The sequence below is a fragment of the Dama dama genome, chromosome 33, assembly GCF_033118175.1.
Source record: "Dama dama isolate Ldn47 chromosome 33, ASM3311817v1, whole genome shotgun sequence".
NCBI lineage: Eukaryota > Metazoa > Chordata > Mammalia > Artiodactyla > Cervidae > Dama > Dama dama.
The window spans coordinates 40696166-40718353 of NC_083713.1; the positions used below are offsets into that span (position 1 = coordinate 40696166).

General features: G+C 41.7%; 1 protein-coding gene across 3 annotated transcripts in view; it reads right to left on the reverse strand.

Annotated features, from left to right (window-relative positions):
• Positions 1-10098, reverse strand: part of UPP2 (uridine phosphorylase 2) — a 103638-nt gene extending 93540 nt beyond the window's left edge. For all 3 annotated transcript variants that reach the window (XM_061135025.1, XM_061135026.1, XM_061135022.1), the window contains exon 1: positions 9891-10098. The gene's annotated coding sequence lies outside the window, so the exon portion shown is untranslated. The remainder of the gene's footprint in view (positions 1-9890) is intronic.
• Between the last annotated feature and the right edge of the window lie 12090 nt (positions 10099-22188).

The following is a 22188-nucleotide window of genomic DNA, read 5'->3' on the forward strand; positions in this document are numbered from 1 at the left end:
AGAGCTGAAATTGGTAATCATGATCAAACTCTGCATTCCTGTGTGTTCTTGTTTTTCTCCTGGAGAGACTGAACATAAAGCCGGATTCAAAAGCATCGATTTCAGGGTATAGACTCATCATGGGCTCCGGGTTTCCAGAGCCAGGAGATGCTTGACTGGGTCTGTTTTGTGCATGTTAAGTTGCTTTTTTTGTGTCTGACTCTTTGCAACCCTATGGACCATAGCCCGCCAGGCTCCTCTGTCCATTAGGATTCTCCAGGCTAGAATACTGGAGTGAGTTGTCATACCCTCCTCCGGGGGATCTTCTCAATCAGGGATTGAGCCCACATTTCTTATGTCTCCTGCACTGGCAAGCAGGTTATTTACCACTAGCGCCCCCTGGGTCTGTGTTGGGCGAGGGCAAATCATGAAGGAAGTAAGTGCGGCCCTTGGTACTCTGCTCTTTCAATTCAGAGCGTATAATTGTCGCTGGCTGCCTTTTCCAGCCCCTGATGCTTTCAGGGCAGTGCACTCCTCCTGTCAAGGAGAAATGAACCAATAGACTAATTTATTCCATCCTGGTGAAACTGCATTTTTAAAGGGGGAACCTCAGGGTGAGATTTATGCTAAAATCCAGTGACTCTATCCTAACGGCATCATTTTAAACCTCAGCATAGGCTAATGTGGGGTTTCTGAGACCCCTCAGATGAGACCATGGGGAGCAGCCGTCTGCAGGCAGCTCTGGTACCATGCAAGCCTGTTATTGCTGCCATCTTAGCCAAGGGGTCACTCCACAAGGAGACCATCTATTGGACTGCCCCTGCCCTAGCTTCTTCCCCTTCTCTCAGGAGACAGGAGGAGCACTGCCTGGCTAGCTGGCTGACTGCTCACAGGCTCACTGGAAGGTCCCTTTGGGAAAAGCTGCCTTTCAGCACTCCCTGTTGGAACCACCTCTCCCCTCTGAGGTAGTGGGTTACAGAAGCCCTGAGTCTTGTCTGGGCTTCCCTCCCAAGATGCCCAGTTCAATGCAGAAAGGCAGAGAGCAGCTGAGTATGTGCCTCTGAGGAGGCAGGGAGGCCTGTAGCAGGCCTGCAGCCAGTGCTGAGAAGGGGGGCCTCCTTGAGCTTCACCCCTCCTACCAGGCATGCAGACTGCCGGGCCAACCTCACAAACCACACACAGGAAATACCAACTGCAAAGGCCCCCCCAACTTGGGGGCCTCCTCTCATTTCCAAAATGCTTCAGGTCAGAATTTAAGGAGAGCTCTGAAATTTGAGTTCTAATAGCTGGGTGTTGCCTACACTTGTTGTTCTAAATGACCTCTGGCCTCCTGGGGGTAATTATACAGTGGGCTTTGAGGGTTTAGGGGTGGGTAGGCTCATACTAGCAAATGCCAAAAGAATGTACTATTTCCCTTAAAAGCCTGTTAGGGCTAGATCCTCCAGTGATGAAAGAGGTCAGGAAAATGCCGTGAAATTACTGTCTACCCTAGCATTTGGCCACCCTGAGGTGCAGCACAAAGAGGCCAGCACTGTCTGTCAAATATGAAAGGCATTGCTATTTAGCAAGCCAAGTACCAGCAGAGGATTTATTTCAATGACTTGGGGTTCAAGAATTCTCAGGATCTGGTCTTTATGGTGTCTCTAATCTTCTCAAGGATACCTCTTCTCACAAATCCTCCTCTCTATCCTAGGCAGACTCATTGTTCTAGCACAATTGTTTGTTCATGGTGTCATTCCTGTAGCCCCAGATGCACCCCTGTAATCTCTTGAGTCCCTGTCACATTTCAGCTCCCACCCCCACATCCCACGTCCTTATGAAGCCTTCCTCATCTATTGCCTCCCTCCGCACCCACTCTGCCTGCAATGCGGGAGACCTGAGTTTGATCCCTGGGTTGGGAAGATCCCCTGGAGAAGGGAAAGGCTACCCACTCCAGTATTCTTGCCTGGAGAATTCCATGGACTACACAGTCCATGGACATCACAAAGAGTCGGACTTTCACTTTCGCCACCCACTCCCTCACCTGTTTCATCTATCAGTACACTGTTACTTATATATTTATGAAGGCACCTTTCCTTGTGGAAAGCAGTAGACTCTTTGTTGTACATTTTTCTGTATCATCAGCTCAAACACAGAATCTTTCACTGCAAGTTACCCTGGGAGAAATCCCCAATACAGCATCGCCTGAAAGATGCTCACCTCCGTCTCCTTGTGAACATGTCTGGGGTCAGGATGCTTGTGACTTCTAATACCACATAGCTCTAAGTTCTACTAAGTTCTTCCTTATACAAAGCCAAAATGAGCCATATCTGGTCCCAATTCTGCATTAGGAGCAGCTGCGAGCTCTCAATTTTTAAGTATGGATTCTCTTCTCCATACCAGAGAGCTGCAGTAATTTTACCTGTTCTTCATTTATTGTCATTTCCAGATCCTGCATTGTCCTAGCAGTTCTCTTTCTGGGAACTTCTTGGTTTCCAATATCACCCATGCAGTGTGCCTACCAGAACTGAATGCGATATTAAGCTGTGGATGATGTGCAAGCTGGGTGACGAGTACAGACGGGGAGGACGCAAGGGAGGCGTTTCGGTGATAGCTGTGATGCTTATGATCATGACTGGATCCCAGTGATCTTTGCTTAAAACAAGAGGGAAATGCTTTTTTAAAAAAGAAAGCAGGATATGGCAGCCTGCTTAGGAGGAGAATTTGGGGGAGAATGGATTCGTGTATATAAATGTATGGCTGAGTCCCTTTGCTATACACCTGAAACTATCACAATATTGTTAATTGGCTATGCTCTGGTATAAATTAAAAGTTTTAAAAAATAAAATTTAATTTAAAAAGAAAGATAGCAGCATTTCCCTGATAGTCCAGTGGTTAAGACTCCGCGCTTCTCCTGCAGAGGATGCACATTCAGTCCCTGGTCAGGGAAGTTCTGCGTGCTATGTGGTGCAGCTAAAAAAAAAAAGTAAGGAAATATTTTACCCAACCAAGGGATTGCAGTTTTAAATAAAACCAAAAGTGTAGGAATTAGAACCACCTGGATTGCAGCAGATATGGAATCTATTTTCTCAATTTTATCTCATAGGTTTCTGATGGCATAGTTGCAGTTCATGTGAGTTCTATAAAGAAGTTCATGTAACTGGGTCTCCAGCTATAAAAGGCGCCAAACCAAAATGTAGGTAGAGCAAGCTGGAGGATGAAGGGTGTCAAAGCTCTAAGCCTCCCAACCTGGCACTGGCTGACTCTTCAGATCCTTGTTAGAAAACTGCTGTGTCACCCGGTGCTCCAGCACCTCTGGGTCCCCATTCCTGCATTCCTCACCCATCCCTAAGCTTGCCCCTAACACCTCACAGTTTCTGCCGTTCCTTTGAAGTGCAAAATCAGGAGAACAGGGTCATCACATTTAAAAGCAAGGTCACCGGGAATACATGACTTTCATTGCCATAAGATGCTCAACCTACTAAGTAATATCTTCCTTTAGGGCTTGGGACGCCAGATGATCTGCTTTGGTTCTTAAGGGCCTTTTGTGTATCTATATGGCCTTAAGTAAATGGATTCTCCTCCTCCGACCTTGAGTTTACTTCCTACTCCACAATCTATGAAACTAAAAGCTAATGGAGGAGGGAAACCTAATTTCCTTTTTTCAGGAAATCCAAAGAAATCAGATGATTCCCTAATCACTTCAGTCACACTGATCTTTGTTTCTTTTTACTTCTGAGGTGCTTATTTTCTGAACTATTTATTAAAAGTGTTCTCTGTCTTTTTACTTTTATTTTCATAAAGAAAGGGAGTAATCATCTCTAGAAGGAAACACATTTAAGTCCCTCAGAAAGGTTAAGGGATTTGCCTAAAGCTGCAGAACTGGTTAGTATAGTAGCATGCCTTATCCATCCCCAGTTAGATATTAAGCTCCCAAGAAGCCAGAAGAGACCAGGTTGACACATCCTTCTTTCCAGATGCACCCAGTGTCTGGCTTTTGATAAAGGTACCCCAAGCCACCTTTTTAACCCCAAACTGAGTTAAGGCTTGGGTCTATGACTGAGACTGCTTGATGGAAAGGCAGTGCCCCTGGGTCATGTGGTATAGACCTGAGAGTTTTGGTTGCAGAGACCCTGGTAGTCATCTAATCATCTTTAGGATCTGCTCATCTTCATCATCTCATACCCCATGCATAGTGGTATTTTGCAAGACAGCAGCTGGGCTTAGGATAAAGAAGACATAACTCACAGGCTAATGGTTTGATCTATCACCTGGAGTTTCAATGTGTTTTCTGGCCAAACAAGTAGCTGGGGGACCCTGCATTCTCCTAGCCTTAATGCCAGGTGCTATAAAACTACACAGAACAGAAATACATATGATGATAATATATGCCTGGAAATAGTGTTAGTCAGTCACTCAGTCGTGTCTGACTCTTGGCAACCCCATAGAATATAGCCTGCCAGGCTCGTCTGTCCATGGAATTCTCCAGGTAAGAATACTGGAGTGGGTTGCATTCCCTTCTCCAGGGGAATCTTCCTGACCCAGGGATCGAATCCAGGTCTCCTGGATTGCAGGCAGATTCTTTACCATCTGAGCCCCAAGGGAAGCCCTATAAACTGACCCCAAATACAAGATGATTTTTTATAAAGAGAGTCAAAGGACACTTTTTGGCCAGTTTAAATATATCAACTTTTAGGGATACAGATGAAATATTCAAATGACTACTCATAATATTTAATTTGTATATATTGATATTAAAAGTCATATATTTATATATTAAATGAAATAATGCTTAATTTATAATTTTTTCATATTCAGTCATTTGAATATGAGTCATCTGCTCATATTCAGTCTCCACCTAAATATTTCATCTTCATTATCTCCTTCAACATAATGGCCAATTTTTTTTTTATCTTGTACTAAGTTGTCCAGAGCACATCTTTATGCTTCATTGTTTGACAAGACAGCAATTTGAAAAATCATGTCTGATGATGTCGCTGAAAAATGCCTTTCAAACCATGAGGTTTCATAACAATAGGAGCTTCCATTCATCCTACTGGTTGACAGCCCAACCACTCACCTTTCTGCTTTTTTAAGTGCTTGCAAAATTCAACAACTGAAATTTTGAGGGACTACCCCAGGAGTAATTACTAAATGTACATCAAGATTCTATGCCTCCTTTTAAAAGGAGATCCTTTCCATTAGCTGACCTCTATAAAAATGCAAAACTAGCAGTGATTGAATTGTCTCAGGACTTTTAAGATTGTATTTTACTGTTAAAATAAAACAGAACTTGGCCTAAAATATGAAAAATTCCATGAGCCTTTGAATAATATCTATATCTGCATCTTCTTCCTTTCTGTGAAATACCTTGCCTAAAAGTAAGGAGGTCCAAGTTTATATCTGTTTTCCTGAAGTAATTATTAATAGTGCCTCCTTTAGTCTCAAAAGTGTCCCAGTTTGGACAATAAATTATATAGTTACTCTACTTTACTCTACTTCCAGTGAGGAGTATATATTACTCTATACCATAATTCTGTGACTGTGCCAAGGCGTCCAACACATTGGCCATTCAGCAACTTTCCTGTGAGACTAACATCTGCATGGGTACCAGGCAGAACCAAGGATGCACTAGTTGGAAATTAAAGAAATGCAGCTAATAATCTAAAGTGATGTTAAAATGTCTAAGATTCTGGTAATCTGACAACAGTCAACATAGCATCTGCTTCTAGAGGAAACATTTCTTTAAAATAATTCATTTTTTACAAAATCCAATAACAATTAGAGAATAGTTCAATTGATTTGAGAATAGTGCATTTCATTTATTACTAGTTTAAACTAAATATTTAGTTTAACATTTCTAAATAGTTGAAGGGAAATTGTCTTTATTTCTTATTTTACAGTTTGACCATTCATACTTACAAAGACAGCTCTTTTAAGGAAAGTTCATTTCTTACTCACTGTCTTGCATGTGAGTGTGAAGTGTGTGATGAGGGGTGTAGAAGCAGGCAGAGTGGCTACTGAAAGTTCTGGGCCCACAAGGCTCACATCAGAATTCCAGCCACTGTGCCAACCTATGAGCCTTCCTTGGGCTACTGCCTGTAGGCTTCCAGGTGGTGCGGGTAAAGACTCCACCTGCCAGTGCAGGAGATGCAAAGACGTGGGTTCAATCCCTGGGTAGGGAAGATCCCCTGGAGGAGGAAATGGCAACCCACTCCAGTGTTCTTGCCTGGGAAATTCCATGGATGGAGGAGCCTGATGGGCTTTAGTTTATGGGGCCTCAAAGAGTCAGACACAACTGAGTGATTGAGCATACACACACACTGCCTGTACCATACTGATAGATATGCAGAGACTAAAGGGGACATTGTGAAAAATTTCATGCAAATCTACTCCTACTCATCAGAAAATCACTCTGAACACCACCCCCACCCCCATATTGTGGGTCAGAAACTTCATCTTCAAATGTGAAGTCTGCCATGCAAGGTAAAAACCAACAAAGACTCAAGAAATTGCTTCTTATAATTAACATCCTCTATGTTTCTCCATTTCTGCCTCTGAGCTGACTGCCTGAGTGTAAGTAAATCAGCCCAGGTCAGTGAGACATGTACCCCAAAGACAAGGCACTTCTCATACTGAGTGTGGGATAAGGTTTTCATTTAAGGGTCATTCAATGAATTGTGCCTTTGTATCACCTACTGTATTTTACTTTAAATATGGCCCAGCAGTCTCACAAGAGTTGGAAAGATTTTTTCCAATTATAATTTTTAATTGGAGGATAATTGCTTTACAATGTTGTGTTTGGTTTCTGCCATACATGAACATGAATCAGACATAGGTATACATATGTCCTGTCCTTCTTGAACCTCCCTCCCACCTCCCATCCCATCCCTCCAGGTTATCACAGAGTACCTAATTTGAGCTCCCTGCATCACATAGCAAATTCCCACTGACTACCTATTTTACATATAGTAACATAAACGTTCCAATGTTACTCTTTCAGTTCATCCCTCCCTTTCCTTCCTCAACTGTGTCCCCAAGTTTTATGTCTGCATCTCCATTTCTGCTCTGCAAATAGGTTCTTTCTGTGTGCCTAGCGTTGAGTAGCTCATCTCCCTGGATCCATGGATAATGCGATAGAAGAGGGTCTTGCCAAAGCAGGTGCCTAGCAGCACAGGGAAGGTTCTCCTGGGCTGCAGTCCTGGAGACACACCAGATCTGTGTAGAGAACCACTGTCCTCTCTACAGACAACCACTATCCTCTCTTGTCTGATTTCCCCTGAACCAAAGGATGGCTGTCCCTCAAAACAAGCGGAACTTGCGGCTTTCCCCTGGCCCCACCGTAGGGGAATAAGAGAAAAGAGAAAGGTTTTCTTTCTTGCCTAAACTCTACAAACTTCTAAGACAATGGCCTTCTCAGCTCTTACTCTTTGAAAGAGTTTTTTTTTCTCCTACCATTTCCTATCCTGATCAAGGGCACAATGGAAGAAACACAGAGAAGCAGAGGCAGGATGTGAAACCAGCTTTCCCCTGTGCCCTCAGAGAGTGAGGATGTGATTTGTACCTCTCTATGGCCCCCTCCTACTAACCTCCTCCAACACATTGTTCATTCACTGAATTGTATGTTCTCAGCGTGAGGCTCTGGCCTGCAGCTGCTCCCGCACTAAAAGTGGAAGATCCCCTGGAGAAGGGAATGGCAACCCCCTCCAGTATTCTTGCCTGAAGGATTCCTTGGACAGAGGAGCCTGGTGGGCTACAGTCCATGGGGTCGCAGAGTCAGACAGGATGAGAGACTGACACTTTCACTAGAACAGATCAAGCCAAGTGTGTACAGATGTGTACATCCACAGCCCAAAGACCACTAAGTGACCAGCAACACTGTCCCCTGCACTCTCTGCTGGCCTGAGGTTCTTACGGTCTTTTGCAGCCTGTCCCTGTGGAACGGTGCCTTGACCTCACTGTAAGCCCAGTGGCTAGCCTCCCCATTCCTGGGATCCCAGGCTCACAGTGACCTTGGCCTTCCGGTGGTCCGAGGCTGAGCTGTGGTGATCCCAAGGCCTCTTCTCTCTGCTGTCAGCCCACTGGCTTCCTCACCTGCTACTGCTCTCCTGGGGAACTCAGTAGAATGGCTGGGACAAAGTTTCAGGTCCACACAAGCCATGCCACAGTTTGGCTCTTATTTTTGATTCAGCTTGGCTCTTATTTTCTGGTGTTAGTATGTTTACCCAGAGCTTTTTTTCTTCTTTCTTTCTTCCTTTCTTTGTTTCCTTCTTCCCTTTCTCTCTTCTTCTCTCTCTTCCCCTACTCCGTCTCTTTCATTTTCTGATCTTGACTACAGACCAGTGAAAAGGAAGTTTTACCAGATGATGCCTTTTTATTTTTTAATGACCAAAGTGCATCTGCTACTTCTCAAGAAAACCAGCTTCCCAGAAAGCTTTTAAGACACTTTCTTTGAGTGACATTTTTCATTTTGCAAGGACCACAGCCTTTTCTCAAACGGATTTTTATCTTTTTTCTGGGGTCTGATGTGGAAATCTCACTAAATTCCTCCATCTAGAGCATGTCAGTATTTGAGTGAAATGCAAGTTTGAAGTCTCACCTGTTAAATCATATCGACTTGCATCCTTTTAAAATTAATACACACTTTTAAAATTAATGATGTGTTTAATATTGAAAGTAAGCTAAAACTGGATAACAGCAGAGCATTTCAAATAGATGCAGAACATCGCCACCTTGTGGCCACTGTGAAATCTGCCACTTCGACTTCTGCGGGGTTTTCCCAAGGGTGGGGCCCTGTTGCTAATTAAATTAAACCGACTTCTAATAAGATCTTTTCCCATGCAGTTCACATCCCAATCCTGCTCCTCTGCAGGTCAACTTGTGGAGATTTTCTGACAGTTTTGGCAAAGACAGCTATTCTAAGTGGCTTCAGTGGGTTAGTTGAAGGAAGCCTTCGGAGTCCTTGAACTGTGTTTTGCTCAAGAGGGGAAACAACTTCCTGGGAGCCCAGGTCTTTGTTTTACTCAAACCTGATATGCTATTACTCTTATGTTCTTCAAAATGTGCTCCAAGGGGATATATTCATCAGCATCTTTGAGGAAGATATTTAGAAGCCAGGTTTAGGGTTTCCCTACTGTAAGACTTAAGAATTAGAACATCCCAGGATGGATTCTGGAATTTGCATTTTATCTTCATGAAAATACAAATATATATAATGCCATATATATATATGTGTGTATATATGCAAAATATACTTCTCTTCACATGGTGGTCAAAAAGATTTAGAAGCCACTGATTTAGGAAAGGTCGTCCCTTTATACTTCATTGACTCCACTTGAAAAAAATAACTTAGTGACCTTATGGTGTGGCTTCCATTTATTGGATTGTGAGGACCCTTTTGTAAGTAAATGTATACAGATCCCATGACTCTTTTGAGATCAATATATTTTCTAATTATAAGAAATGATAATGATCAGATTTAACCTTATTTCAATTATGTTCAGAACAGATAAAAGTCCTTTCTAGAGATTATTATTGTAAGACATTTTTACTGAAATAGAGACCTTACCCTCTGTTTTTCCTTTGGTGTGTACCCATGCATTTCCTTTTTTTTTCTTCAGAATTTCAGATCTTCCCCTAGCAGGTTTCGAGCCAGTGCCCCCTGCATTTAACCACTGGACCACCAGGGAAGTCCTATGCATTACCTTTCTAGGCCAATAGCATGACACTAGCTCTCCCCTTTTTTCCATCAGGGAGAAAAATCTATTTCTACTAAGAGTTAGTAGAAAGAAGTGATAAAAGAAAATTAAAAAACTTAAATCCCAAAGCCAAACTTAAAAAAAAAAAGTCTATCTAAATATCTCAGTGGAAAATCACAGTGGAAGGTGAGATGCTAAAATTAAAATCACAAAAGAAGGAAAATAATTACTGACCTTGCTGTGAACTTGAATCCAAGCATGTAGGACACATACACCCTCTCCACTGTGTTTTATCCTCTTCCATTAGACAAATGACCATTTTAAGCTTTCCCTGGTTTGGTCAAGACACTGCTGCTGCTAAGTCACTTCAGTTGTGTCCAACTCTGTGCGACCCCATAGACGGCAGCCCACAAGGCTCCCCTGTCCCTGGGATTCTCCAGGCAAGAACACTGGAGTGGGTTGTCATTTCCTTCTCCAATGCATGAAAGTGAAAAGTGAAAGTGAAGTCGCTCAGTCATGTCTAACTCTTTGTGACCCCATGGACTGCAGCCTACCAGGCTCCTCTGTCCATGGGATTTTCCAGACAAGAATACTGGAGTGGGGTGCCATTGCCTTCTCTGATTTAGCGCTACAAGGTCCTTATTGCTGCATAGGAACAACTGTTCTTAACCTAAATCTATGGAATCCCTGTATTTTTATGTAATTAATTTTATAATCTCGTGTATTTTACTTCATTAAAAAATATCATCCTGAGATGGGTTCCAGAGGCTTCACCCAGGCTGCCAAAGGGGCCCAATAGATGTTAAGACCTCCAAGTCTCTAGCCAAGTAGCATCTCCCCCCTTTACCTACATAAGTGGTCACCATCCTCATCATTCTTTTCTTGCTCTGAGACTGCGTGTGTTTCCGTTTTTCACTGTACTGATGCTTTTCTAAGAACTGTGAACTATCTCCCTGTAATCATGTCTTTTAAAAGTTGGAAAAATAGAAATGAACCAAGAGGATCATGGAATTCTTATACTAGGCTGTCCCACTTGTTTACGCTGCCTCAATGATCTCTGCCCACAAGGGTTAAATTCAACACCACAGAACCTCGGTATAATACCAGGTTGCCAACTGCAAACAGACAATTCTGGCATGTGCCACCCAAACTTCAGCCCTGCGCCTGGAGTCCTCATTCTGCTCCACTGGACTCCCCTAAATCTCCAGACACAACTCTCTGCTGCATCCTCCCTTCTTCCTGGGATATCAGGGTGTGTGAGTGCGAGGCTGTTTAGAGCTTGCTTGGGGGTGTCAACACTACTGTCTCCCAGGGAACTCAGAGAAGAGTTTCTGCTTCTCCTTTTCAGCAGAAGAGCAGAGATGCCGCCTCAAGCCTGCCATCCAGTCTCTGGACTTGAGGGAACACAGAGCTGGTCCTAATGATGCCCACAGTTGTCATCCACAAGGTGTTTGACTCAGCTCTCTCCCTAGACCTCATCTGAGGGGATCCTCTTACCAACCATCTGAGAAAAGAAAAGAAATGAGCCCCTGCTTTGCAAAGGAGGACCACTGAGTTTCAAGGAGAGTGAGGTGCAGTGTCAGGAGAGCGCAACCTTCCTGAATCTGAATCTATATGAATACCCAGAGGGGAAAACAAAACACACATTCCTCAAAGAAAGTGACTTTTGGAAATTCCACAGCTAGGGTTTAACAAGGACTGTTTAAACTGGATGCATTAATGTTTCAGAGTCTAGACATTTCAAGTAAATCTATTTTCTTCCAAACAGCCATCTTAGCTTTATGCTAATCACAGAGGGGAGACAACTTACAAGGGAGCTGGACTTTTTATTTCTTATGTCAGTGAAATGTATTTTATTTCACTTTTAAAAACTATAGAGAATTCTCTTTTGGTTCGGTGGCTAGGTCTGAGCTTCCACTGCTGGGGACCCAGTTCAATCCCTGGCTGGGAAACTAAGATCCCACAGGCCATATAGCATGGCCAAATAAAAAATAAAAATTATAATACAGTGACATTGACTTTTTTGAGTATATAGTTCTATGAATGTTAACATATGTGTAGATTTGGGTAACCACCTTCAGAATACAGATCCATCACTCCAATAAGCTCCTTAATGCTAGCCCTTTGAAATAGTTTTTAAAATAGTTACAAGACAGGGATATTTGTAAAATGAAGTATGCATTTTATTTGTAGGAAAGAATTTCTGTATGTAGGTGTGTGTGTTTGTGTCTTAAAGGATTTGATTTCTTTCCACTTGAGAGGATTTTAAATTTTTGAGAAATATCCAGCACAGGCCATTGTTGAAGAGGTTTTTCAACAATTTTTTAAAGGAAAATGATGTTTTGACTGTTTTCAAAATTCGACAGAAGACATTAAAGCCGTCCTGCGAACCAACAGGTGAGGCCTAAAGTGGCCCCAGGAAGGAGACCCAAGAGCATCCCCCACAGTCCCCATCAACCGGCCAGGACCTTTGAGGCGGCCAGATCCCAGCCTCCCCCCTCAGCCAGGTCCTGGCAGGTCCCCAGTAGCTCCTCTCTCCAACCTACTTGCCTCTTCCTTGTCTTTGCTACTCTTCTCTGATTTTCTGTCTCCGAGTCCTCCAGTGAGTAATATAGGGATGGAAGAGTCTATTGACAAAAGAGAAAGGATTTCCTTTTTTCCTCCTGCTAAAACTGTACCCACTATAGACTTTCTGTTCACTTAACATTGCCTGAAGTAAAAGGGCATTTGTCTGCAGTGCCCACCTGCTTTCCAGAGAGACTAAGCAGTGTGCTTCCCCCAAAGCCACATGGGGAACAACCAAATCCACATCTTCCATAGTTGCAGCCACTAAACTCAGCTGGCTGGATCCCCACTTGGCTTCTTCCCTTAACAAGAGAACTGAGGCTGGAAGTTAAGACAAAAAAGAAAAGGGAAGAGCAACTGAACACAGATATAGAGGAAACTGATGCTCACACGGCAGAGTTCTACTGGGGATAAAAGACATCGCCACGTGCCCTGCCCTCCATGAATACTGAAACAGAGACTATTAGTTGTAACAAGACCTCTGAATTCAGTAAACAATTGCATTCTTATAAATGTTTGTGGAAGTAGATATTTTCTGACAGGTCACAGAAAATAGAACTTTTAGTCTGTGACTTAGACTACTGTCCTTTGGATAATGCTTAATACGGCACCACATAAAAGAAACTGTTTAAGTGCTTTTGATCAATTAGGATACAGCCTACTTATCATAGATGACTTCAGTGTGAAAGAGAAGAAATAAATAGATGAACCGGTTTCTCATTTTTTAGACACTATTGTCATATTCAAGCAACGTTGAACATATTGTGGGTAAGCTGAAGGCCATACTGTGTGTGTACCTACTTTATGTGTGTGTGTGTGTGTTAGACTACAACTATTTTCAAAGAATGTAAGCTTAACAAGAAGAAACAAAGAAAGGTAGAAAATAAATTGTCCCTCACTAACAGATGTATGGGAGCTTGATATAATCAGAGAACCATAACTCAGTGATGAGACAGGCAATAAATAAAAAGTGCTTGAGTACCTTAATTAGTTTTTAGACTTAAAATGAGTTATCTGTATATGGGAACAAATTCATCCCACAAGCCTAAGTCAGCTTTTGTATGTCCAAAAAAACAACTCTAAACCAGGTGTTGGGGGTATGAACTTTTCACTATTTCAACACTCAGGTATACAAATATTTGACTTTCTCTAAGTTTCTATAATAAGTGGTGTTAGGTTTTGAATTCTGGTTTCAACTGGATGGCAGAAATTTTAAGTTTTCCCATTTGAAGTACAATTCAGTCATTTCTGGAGTTAAAATCAGTATGTTTTGGGTAAATGGACAATTCAAGATACTTTCCAATTCCTGCTTCCATCCAGGAAAAGTGTGAGTACCAGGAAAGCTTATGTATCATCTAGAGAGGTGAATTTAATAGCTTAAATATGTTGTTCTATTATTCATAAGGTACTTCTGGGTCACCTTTACTATAAAAGTGGAGAATATTTTAAAAATAAAGTTAGGGCATAGTACATAAAAGTTTTACAACTCACTTAAAATCTTAGAAGAGCTGTATATTTCAAGATGGAGATTTAAACTCTGGTTATTTAGCAGGGTCTTGGGAGGCAGGAATTGCTGTGTCAACTAATGTTGTGCTCTATATTTCATTACTGCCTTTATGTTTTTTTAAATACCTCAAGAATAAAGTTTATTCAAAATGTCACACTTAGCCAGCAGCACATTATGTCCACAGAATATACTGGTACCATTGCCATTACTCTTATTTATAACAGTAGATTAGTTATGGACTCTCTGCCATGGTCTCTTGGCTTATTAACATACTGCACACAAAAAAGTGTAATGAATGGCCCCATAATGAGCAGTTACAAAGTCTAGTCACTCTTCCTTGGCTCTCCTTTTTGTGCAGACGGGAAAATTGAAGAGGATTGGACTTACGCCTGAAATATCAACCACCTGACTGAGCTTGTGAGGTGAGGAGGGAAGGGGACCATCTCAACACTTAATTATTAAGAAATATTTGGTCTCGCTCCAGGGTTAGAGATGAAGGCTAGCAATCAGCAAAGCTGCCTGAGCTAATCTCAAGTTCAAATTCCACAGGAAGAGGGCTTGGGTAATCAAGACCTAGACCCACAGCATTTGTTTGTCAAACTTAGTTTGGAAAAATGAAGTAGCAGAAATACACCAACAGTGTAGACGTCCACAGCACTATCTGGTTTACAAGAATATTTTTTCTTACATAGATCTCCTATCAACTTCTACAGAAACCTACAGGTTACTCAGTAAATACCAAGGACACTAAGAGAGGATCTTAATGGGAAGGCCTGAAAAAATCTTTTCTCAATTCTCATTTTTAAAAATGGATCTCTTTTAAAAAAAAATTGTTCATTTTTTTCTAATGACCATAATGAAGGTAAATTAAATGATACTCAAAGATTCCTTATGGGATAGGGATATGTGTAATTTTACTACTCATCCTGTTGCTAGACTGAGCTTCCTGCCTCCTGCAAATCAACTTGGCTGAGCATTCCAAGATACTCTATCACCATGCATGCATGCATGCTAAGTCACTTCAATCACATCCAACTTTTTGTGACCCTATTGACTGTAGCCCTCCAGGCTGCTCCGTCCATGGTATTCTTCAGGCAACAATACTGGAGTAGGTTGCCGTGCCCTCCTCCAGGGGATCTTCTGGACCCAGGGACTGAACCCGTGTCTCCTCCAGATCCTGCACTGCAGGTGCATTCTTTACCGTTGAGCCTCTAGGGAAACCCACTCCATTACCATATAACCCAATAATTCTTTCGGAATATAAGAATAATTTTCAAAAGAATCTGTGACCCAGCAGTTACCTGGTAACCAAATTTCCCTAGGAAACTCAATGGTTTGGTTGTTTTGTTGTGCTGGGGTAGAAGGTGTGATAGAATTTGATCTGATCCTACTTGGGGTGGAGGCTTGCTTCTGTGTTTTGATCATAGAGAATAACTGTGTCCACCAGTAACAAATTATACAAGGCACATATCTTATGTTTCATTACTTAGTTTATACTAAGCAGCAGCAATTTGCCAACTACAGCCCTGATGAAATATAGCGGTGTAGCAAAGGAAGCATTTATTATCAGGAACACATTTCTTTTCTGACAGTAAGGGGGAGAAAGGTCCAGATTAACTGCACTTTTAAGAAGAGGCAGAGTGCTGTTGGAAAACTGTTCAGGAAACTGTGGCTTTAGCTTGGATTGTGGGATGCCCATAGCTAAACTTTACTACCTTTCAGCTTAAGCCACCGCTCCAGGGTCCACCGCCGTTGGAATAACTCTGGGGAGGATTGCTAGATGGCGTTGTTCTAGGAGACACAATCAGCCAGTGATGGGCTCCCTGCTTAACTTTCCTAATTGATTCCACCAGACCCTCATAGCAGACTAGCTGTTACCCTGACGCCTCCCCAGCTGCGGTCTGCCTCCTAAGGCCCACATTGGCTTCAGAAATCACTTGCTGTTTGGAAGCTGGGCCCTCAGAGCTGCAGTTGAGGCTTGACAAGCAGATGCGTAGTAAAGGCTGCAGCCAAGTGCACAACACATTTTCCTCCATGGAGAGACTGCGTTAGAGACAGAACATTACTTAACAGTGGGTGGGCAGTTCATTCCTAAATAGCTCAGTTCTTCGCCATCAGGGACCCCACAGAAGCACACTCCTGCTGGCTGCAGGAATACGAGGAGGCTCCTGGAACTATTTGGAGCAAACAGTAGCTACAGAAGACAGTCTCTGGGGAAGCCCCTGTCTGTGACTTTCCTAGGTAAGCAACATAAAAGAAAACCCCTGGGCTTGGCTTCCGTACAAACAAGCGGCCCAAAACTTTCCTTCCCGTGTGTGAGCTCATTCGCTGTTCGCCCTTCACAGCTGCCTTTACTGCTGCTAAGAGCTGTTTTTGTCCAGATACAGAAGTGCCTAGGAGACCAATAGGCAAGCACCCTTCTCCTTCTCAGGAAAAAGAGCTAGTCTTATTGACTGCCTATTGCCGCCTGTTTGAGAGCTGTGGCGCAGTGAATCTGGAAGCAGCAGAGAGCCCGTTAAAAAGCAGAGGAGCAAATGAGGCAATACAGCAAGAACACTGAGACACCGGAGGAAGAAACAGTCCTGCTTGCATTCGAACCCGTGCTTCAGCTTTCCCTGAGCTGACCGTTTCTTCTGTCCCTCTGGCCGTTTGGTTACTTTCCAGTTCTTAGGAAGCTAGTTTCAGTTGTGTTTCAGCCGCGTAAAACCAGAGACCTTGCCAGGGCAGGACCTAGCATTGCAAAGCCTTGTGTTAAAACCAGGATATAGAGATGCATAAGAAAGCCTCCCCAGTCTAACGAAGCAGACAGGTGCAGGGTCAAATGCCTTCGCAGATTAAGGAGGGAAATGATGGTGTTCTCTCTGGGGGATCTTATTACCCTCCCTCTCAACTCTGAACACAACTTGCCCTTCACCCAGCACTAATTCAGCATTTATTTACTGAATCCCTACCATGTTTTCCCCTCTCCAGCCTGTGGCCTCTTAAACTGAATTGATGCATGCTCTTTCTTCTTCCCTGCTTAACTTCATCCAGCCTACAGAGAAAATTAAAAGGAAGGATCCCACTTATGCCCGTAACTGAGAAAATGCAACGTATCTTTAGTGGAAAGTTTACAAATAACCACCAGATGGGGCTGCTATGCAATGAAAATAACATTTTATGGGGCACTTGGAGAGGATGCAAAAAATCTTCCAACATCCAGAAGTGAATATTTAAATCTTTCCTCACTAAAAACGAAGGGAAAAATATTTTATAGATGTATATGCTTCTAAACTTCTTATAAAATCAAAGTACTGTTTATAATAAATATAGAAAACATTCCTTTTTAAAAAACAAGTGATTTCTTTTTAGGAAAAAAAATATATGCTTATTATATTAGATCTTTTCTTATTGGAGATTTTGCTAACATGAAGGTTGCTTGCTTGGCTTTCTCCCTGGCCCTTTTATCTTCATTCCTCTGTCTCTTTCAGTGAAAGGCCATAAAATGAAACGGAAATGCTTTGATTTGTTGTTGTTGTTGTTACAGACTTCTATGCACTCTGTATATAATACTAAAAGTAAAGGAGTGACATTTGACATTTTCTATCTTCATGCCCTGGTTTCCTGGTCTCTTCTATCTCCGTCTAAATGAAATCCCTTTGGCCTCACTACTTTTCCTTCAGGTTTACAGTTTGAAGATCTAGGCAATTTTTGATTAATAATGATAGCGTAAGTTCACCACTGTCTCGGAAAATCCAAAAGAGACAAAAGGAAGGAGCGCCCTGAGTGTGCCTTTGCCATCCCAGAGACCACCCCGTTTAATGGGGCGAGGTGACCACAGGGGGTGGCCAACCAGATCATAGCAGGGAGTCTCCGGACAGAAGCAGGGAAAACCGCAGAGAGGAGGCTTCCCTCCTCTTTCTACAGCACAATGAATGCAGTCTGTGTCGCAACTAACTCAAAACCTGCAGCGTCCTGGTGAGAAATGGAAAACCTAAAATTAGATCTGCAGAAAGGACTTTGACCTTGACGTGAAAGTCAGTCCAGTGCTATGACAAGAAAGCCCTGATCCATGAAGATTATGTTCTTAAAAGCTGTATTTCATCTGCATACAGACTCTCAGGAAAACCACACTCAGAAAATGTACATCTTGGCAATCCTTCAACTGTAAAATCATTATATTTGGCTCTGGTTATTTTGAACATTAGATGTCTGTGTGTTTCTTTTCAAAATTTCTCCTATAAAATGTTAGTGGGTATACACTGGATTCATAGTGATTTTTAAGCCTATCTGCTATTATTGTATGTATCCAGTACTTAATGATTTTTGGAAAGAATTCAAGGACAAAACAGGAAAATGCTGCATTCAAGTAATGCAGAACATATATGCTTTAGAATTAACTACAATAAATTAATACTTTCTCTTGAAGAAATCTATCCTGAGTACCTAAAGAATATACATTTTTAAATTTTAGTAATTAAATCCAAAATTAAAGAGTACTGTCCTATAATTTCTTGCATATATTAGACTTACAATATTTTAAAATTTCAATATCAAAGAACTTCAGGGGACCTTTATATGTGCTCCATATATATATCAAGGATAACTTAAACTGTGATTTTTTAACAAGCTATTAAACAGGAGAGGGAAAACACTTCTGTACTTAGGTAACATTCTAAGCAACAGCTGCCACCAATTAAACAACACGTACTTTTTAAAGACTCTCGGGGTTTCACTGTGCCTTCAGTGGACTGAAAAATCTGGAAAAATGGACCTCATTAGCTACTACAAATTTATTGAAAGGATATTTGAAATGGTGTTTAATACCTGCAAAGACAGGAATAATCAGTGGTTTAAAGTTTCACCATAAAGATTGGTAAATAACACTGATTACAGGTCTTATTCAAACAGAGAATAATGAATATGTGATGAAAGGAGAATAGCGATCCAAATTGCTCTTAATCTTGGAATTGTGCCTATTGACTGGCCTAGAAATAATGGAACTAATCCTATGGTAAGAAAGCCAAATGCTTGAGAAAGTCATTAACTTTGGGGAAAGAGGATACCAACTACTTCATTGTACTAGTACAGTATTTTATTGAGTAGAACTTTCAAACAACTGTGTGTTTAGCAGAAATTCCAGTGTTAACCCAAGTCAAATAACATTCCTTTCCACTTCTCCAGAATTTGTAAAAGCTATTTAGGTACTATTTATAATTCATCAAACATTGACTGAACACCTACTGTATGCGTGGCATACAACAGAATCAAACAAGTAATTTAACATTTCAAGAGATAACTACTAATCTCACATTGGCTTATTTCTATTAAGCTGAAGAAGTACTGATCTACTCAAAACAGTAAATTTACACTTTAATACTGGCTTTCCTGAAACCCCTGGGCAAAGTTTCATAAACAGACATATGTACAATCATCCTCTCTTATCCGAGGTTCTGCTTCCTATAGTTTGTTACTCAAAGTCAACTGCAGACTGAAAATAATGAGGAAAATTCCAGAAATAAATAATTAGCAAGTTTTAAGTTGCAGGCCATTCTGAGTAGCATGATGAAATCTCGCGATGTCCTGCCCCGGACGTGAATCTTTCCTTTGCCGACATATCAGTTGTTGGTGCGGTGGTTTGTAGAGCTCGGGTTCAGGTAACCCTTACTGTACTTAATAGTGACACCAAAGCGGATGTCTAGTGATTGCGGCAATTAAATTATGCCAAAGGGGAGCTATAAAGTGCTTCCTTGAAGTGAAAAGGTGAAGGTGCTCAACTTGAGGAAAGGCAAACTATCGAACGCCGAGGCCTATGGTAAGACGGAATCCTCTCTCTTTGAAACTGTGAAGAAGGAAAAAGAAACTTCTGCTGGTTTTGTTTTTCTGTACCTCAAACTGAAAAATTTATCACCACATTGCCTGGTAAGTGCTCAGTTAATTTGGAAAAGGCATTAAGTTAGTACAAGATATTTTGAGAGAGAGACCACATTCAGTTAGCTTTTATTACACTATTTTTGTTATAATTGCTCTATTTTATCATTGTTGTTGTTAATCTCACATTGTGTCTAATTTACAAAGTAAACTTTATCATAGATATGCATGTATGTGGAAAAAAATTGATATAAATTATATTGATATAAAAGTTTCCAGGCATTCACTGAGAAACGTTTTCCCTGCAAATAAGCGGGACTACTGCAAAAGCAGGAAATCATGCGAAAGATACAGTCTTTTGTTTCTTTGTTTTTTATCGGGGTATATAACGTCTTTTTAAAAAAAATCTAAATTTCTCATCTTTAGGAAAAATCACAAAATCATAATTTCTCATCTTTAGGAAAAGTCTCAAAAGATTTTGAATTTGAAATATTCTTTTGTTTTTGTTGTTGTTCAGTTGTTAAATCACGTCTGACTCTTTGTGACCCCTTGGACTGCAGCACGCTGATATTCTTACTTCCCGTTAACTTTTCTTGAGGATCCATGTATCCAATACAGGTTAAATTTACTTTGTCTTTAGTCCAATTTTTGAGACCTTAAATGTATTCTTAGATCTTGGTCTTGACAATTTATCATTGTTTTTCTTAATTTAAACAGTAATACATGAGCGTCTGATTCACGGAAAGGGAAATGTAAGGAAGTCATGCTACTCTTAGCAAATGTGTTGACCAAGGGATTAATCTGTGTTAAGGTTTGCCAGGCGGGGGCGGCAGAGAGCACTTGCAAAGCTCAGTTAGCTGAGAACCTTACGGCCTGGTGGTTGCCAGGGAACCCTCAGGGCATTGGAGAGCTGGGCAAGATCAATCTGTTGTGGGGAAATTAGCTGAATGGAGAGGCTGCTAACTGGAAGCACCAGCCAGGAGAAACAAGGAAAAAGAACAAGAAGGGGCTGAATGCAAAGAGGAAAGAGCTTGGGCTTTGAAGTCACAAAAAGCTGACTTCTGTCATGTCAGGCAAAGGGCTTCATATCATGGTTGGTGTTTTCTGTGTGTAAATGAATATAATAATCTATATCCCTGCTTCACAGAATTGATACAAGGTGATCAGAGTATGTGTGTAAAGTGCTTATCACATTGCCTACCAGTGTACAGAAAGGGTTTAACAGATGTTGTGAGATATTATTTAATGACTGCTGAGGCCAGAGAAGCTGGCAACATTGAGCCGAGTGCCAGCCTCAGAGAAAGAAATGAATGGGCACCTCGAAGTTAGGGAGGAGACGAAATCAGGGCAAAAGAGGCCAGAAGAGTGAGGATTCCGCTCACTATATCTGAGTTGAGCTGATGTCTTATTTGGACATTTAAATCTTTCCTCTAAGGATTCTACCTACCCCTACCTGGTCTTAAAGGTACCTTTTCAAGATGTTCATTGGTAGTAGCTTCTCTGGAAAGCAAACCTAGTGTTATTTTTTATTAACACCCTGTGTGTGTGTGTGTGTGTGTGTGTGTGTGTGTGTGTGTGTGTGTTAAGCTGCTTCAGTCATGTCCAACACTTTGCAACCCACCAGGCTCCTCTGTCTAAGGGATTCTCCAAACAAGAATACTGGAGTAGGTTGATGTGCCTTCCTCCAGGGGATCTTCCTGACCCAGGGATCCAACTAGAGCCTCTCTACATCTCCTGCATCGAAGGCGGATTCTTTACCACTAGCACAACCTCAGTTCAGTGCAGTTCAGTTCAGTCACTCAGTTGTATTCGACTCTTAGTGACCCCATGGACTGCAGCACGCCAGGCATCCCTGTCCATCACCAACTCCCAGAGCTTATTCAAACTCATGTCCATCAGGTCAGTGATGCCATCCAACCATCTCATCCTCTGTCATCCCCTTCTCCTTCCACCTTCAATCTTTCCCAGCATCAGGGTCTTTTCCAATGAGTCAGTTCATCGCGTCAGGTGGTCAAAGTATTGGAGTTTCAGCTTCAGCATGAGTCCTTCCAATGAATATTCAGGACTGATTGTCTTTAGGATGGACTGGTTGGATTTCCTTCCAGTCCAAGGGACTCTCAAGAGTCTTCTCCAACACCAGTTCAAAAGCGTCAATTTTTTGGTGCTCAGCTTTCTTTATAGTCCAATTCTCACATCCATACATGACTACTGCAAAAATCATAGCTTTGACTAGACAGACCGTTGTTGGCAAAGTAGTGTCTCTGCTATGTGTCTCAACCTATGCCATCTAGGTTGGTCATAACTTTTCTTCCAAGGAGCAAGTGTCTTTTAATTTCAAGGCTGCAGTCACCATCTGCAGTGATTTTGGAGCCCCAAATAATAAAGTCTGTCATTGTTTCCATTGTTTCCCCGTCTATTTGCCATGAAGTGATAGGACCAGATGCCATGATCTTAGTTTTCTGAATGTTGAGTTTTAAGCCAACTTTTTCACTCTCCTCTTTCACTTTCATCAAGAGGCTCTTTAGTTCATCTTCGCTTTCTGCCATAAGGGTGGTGTCATCTGCATATCTGAGGTAATTCATATTTCTCCCAGCAATCTTGATTCCAGTT